The sequence below is a fragment of the Gossypium hirsutum genome, chromosome A06, assembly GCF_007990345.1.
Source record: "Gossypium hirsutum isolate 1008001.06 chromosome A06, Gossypium_hirsutum_v2.1, whole genome shotgun sequence".
NCBI classification, from domain to species: Eukaryota; Viridiplantae; Streptophyta; class Magnoliopsida; order Malvales; family Malvaceae; genus Gossypium; species Gossypium hirsutum.
Window position 1 is genome coordinate 121,965,375 of NC_053429.1, and position 3,063 is coordinate 121,968,437.

The 3,063-nt window shown below is 31.1% G+C and overlaps 1 long non-coding RNA gene across 1 annotated transcript; it reads left to right on the plus strand.

Annotated features, from left to right (window-relative positions):
• The first annotated feature begins 2,090 nt into the window (after positions 1-2,090).
• Positions 2,091-2,862, plus strand: LOC121230746 (uncharacterized). Its single transcript, XR_005928871.1, has 2 exons — positions 2,091-2,273; positions 2,535-2,862. It is a non-coding gene; the product is annotated as an uncharacterized lncRNA (long non-coding RNA).
• Positions 2,863-3,063: the final 201 nt, after the last annotated feature.

Genomic DNA, 3,063 nt, shown 5'->3' on the forward strand with positions numbered 1-3,063 from the left:
TGCAGAGGTGAAAACCTCTCGAAGACATAGGTACAAATGTATCCCGGAAGCAGTCCACTAGCCCATACGGAGGTGAAAACCTCACGGAGGCATAGTTTCTCACTCCCACTTAAAAAGGTGCGACCACAACGATCATGCATGATGATGCGAAAGGATACATAAATAAAATAAAATAAAACTCAAAATGTAAAACACGAATAAAATGACCAAAAACCATAAAACCTATGAAATACAATAAAAGGATCGTATATTAAAATCCAAATTTTAAATTTTCAACAAAAGGACAGAAAATAATCAATTTTATGGCTTGACTCTCTTATTGGTCCCTAGTGGAGTCGCCAAGCTGTCGAAACTATTTTTAAAGAGTTTGAAAAAAACGAGAATCGACTTTTCTTTTGAAAACGAAAAGTTGAGAGTCGCCACCGATCCTTTTTTGAGGTGTAATCGGACCACCTTGAGGTTGATCATTTTAATAAAACATTTAATTTATTAAAACAATAATTTAGGTCTACAAAAATTGGAAAAATGGGTTCGGAAGTCGGTTACGCACAAGGAAGGGTTTGCACCCTCGTAACGCCCAAAATTGGTACCAATTGATTATTTAATGTCCTATCATTGAAATTTTGGAAAAGATTCAAAATACAATTCCTTTAAAAATGTATGAACAATTCGAAATGGATATTAAGGTTCTCTCGCTCCAAAGAAATAAAATACCACATCCAATACGTTAGGACACAATACTTTAAGTATCTAAAAACTAAGATGACCTCAAAAGTTCCAAAACACGCAACGAACTCTTAAAAGGGTACTCCACTATTTGGAAAAACGGAGAAACGAAACCCAACACGTTAGGGCACATTTTCTCGAATTTCCAAACACGAAACATTACCTTATTTTGAAAAGTTTTCGAATAAGTAATTGTGAAACCGACTCAAAATATATTCGCTTGGTTTACTTGAAGGTAAAAACAATATATTGGGAGATAAGTTGGAATTTTAAACCATGATGCAATAACAAGAAATAAAGAAAACATAATTATAAACATGAAACATTAATATGTGAATACGAATTAAAACACACAAAAAAAAAACACATGATATACAACACAACATGAAAACTAGGAACCAACAAACCATATGAACAATATACAAAGAGATAACATGTGTTAGAATTTAAAATAGCTTATATGTATTAAAAATTGATAATATATAAACAATTATCAATATATATATTATAATATGCAAGAAGAAATGCGAAATAAATAATACATAACATAATAACAAGTAAAGCAAATTAATTTGACTAACGAGACATATATGAAGATGGAAAAAAATGCATATACAAATATACTAAAGTATTCAAAATATATATAAAAAAAAATAAGATCCCTAAGAGAGAACCAAATTATACATAAATAAATTTAAAAGAATATATATATATATATAAAATAAATTTAAGAGAGAATATTTACATGAAATAAAAGGAAGTCAATAATATTTACATGAAATAAAGAAAACATAATATAAGCAAAGTATATAAATACAAAATAATATATGAGAGTATTTTGGGAAAAAAAACAAATAAATATGCACATAAAAAAAGTATATTCTTCTTGCTAAAATAATATATACAAAAGTAAATATATGAATCTTGTTAAACAAAACTATATATTAAACTAATATATTCTTATTTTATAAAAAAATGAATAAAAACTTAATTGGAAGAAAAACAAAATTAAAGGGACAATTTATGAACAAAACAAACCATTTAAACAGAATTTTGGGCCAAAGTAAAACGCACTCCAACGTTTGGGGTCTAAAAATGCAAATTAACCAAACCCCAAAACGGACTCTTTCAGCACGGAGTAAGATGAACACTCGCGCAAATACCTAGGACAATTTAAAAGAATTAAAGAAACCATGGAAAGGGCCCAATTGAACACTGGTGCAAAAGGGAAAGACTGGCCACGAAAATTACCCATTCAAGGTAAAATGCGTGGACCCAACCTGGCAAATGGGTCAACACGCTTTCCCCCACCCCCCAAATGTTACTACTTCTCACACTCAAGCATTTATTTTATTATTAAAAGAAAAAGTTTGTTTTAAAGCCAATCTTTTGCTAAAGAAAACACTTTAACTTCTGTTTCTTAAAAAAAAACTTTATTACTCCCACAACTCACCCCCCAGACGAATGGCCAACCTTTAACCGCCTCAAAATCCGACTATGGCGAACGGAGTCGAGCCATCAGCTGTCGTGAGCGTGATGCAACTCCGGTAAGTCTCCTCCTTTCTCTTATATCTTAGTATATTTGATGAAAATAGAAAAAAAGAAAAACGAAATCAAATAGCAATCACCACCTTTGAATATCTCTTGGTTGCTTTTTATTGATTTTTTTGAATGTATTTTGTATACAACTTGTGTTCTATCTCTTTGAGAAAAATGAAAAAGAAAAGAAAAACCACCCCCTTACAATTAAAAAAATCGAAGGCTTTATAGCCTATATAAACGGTTCCTTGCTATTCTCCATTTTGCAGGTACGTGGAGACGTAAAGACTGCGTTCATGGGCGTGTCAACGTGAAATATGGAAGGTGGAAGCGTGGGCTGAAGTAATGGCGCGCGTAGAGGCTGGCTCGAAGGCAGCAGCAGCGCAAGGGGGAAAGGGAATGGGTTCTGAAAACTCCAAAAACCTGGGCCTACTGGCTTCGGTTCATTTCATTTAGTATTAGGCCATTGTAAAACTTTTTGGGCCTGTTTAATTTGGGTTTAATGCAAGGCCGGGCAAAATATGGGTTTTACAATCAATTTTTTTTAAATTAAATTATTATTTCTAATAAAAATGCTGCCTAAAATGTTAAATTTTACATATGACAGTTTATATGTATTTCATGCTAATATGTTACTATTTATCTTATATGTTACGTCAATAAATAATTAAAAAATATAAAAGAACACCATGAAATACAAGTAGATTGTCACACAATCAATCACATTTAAAATTTTAATATTTTAGACAGTATTTTTGTAAAAAAAAATCATTTCAATTTTTTCAAAAGATTGACATT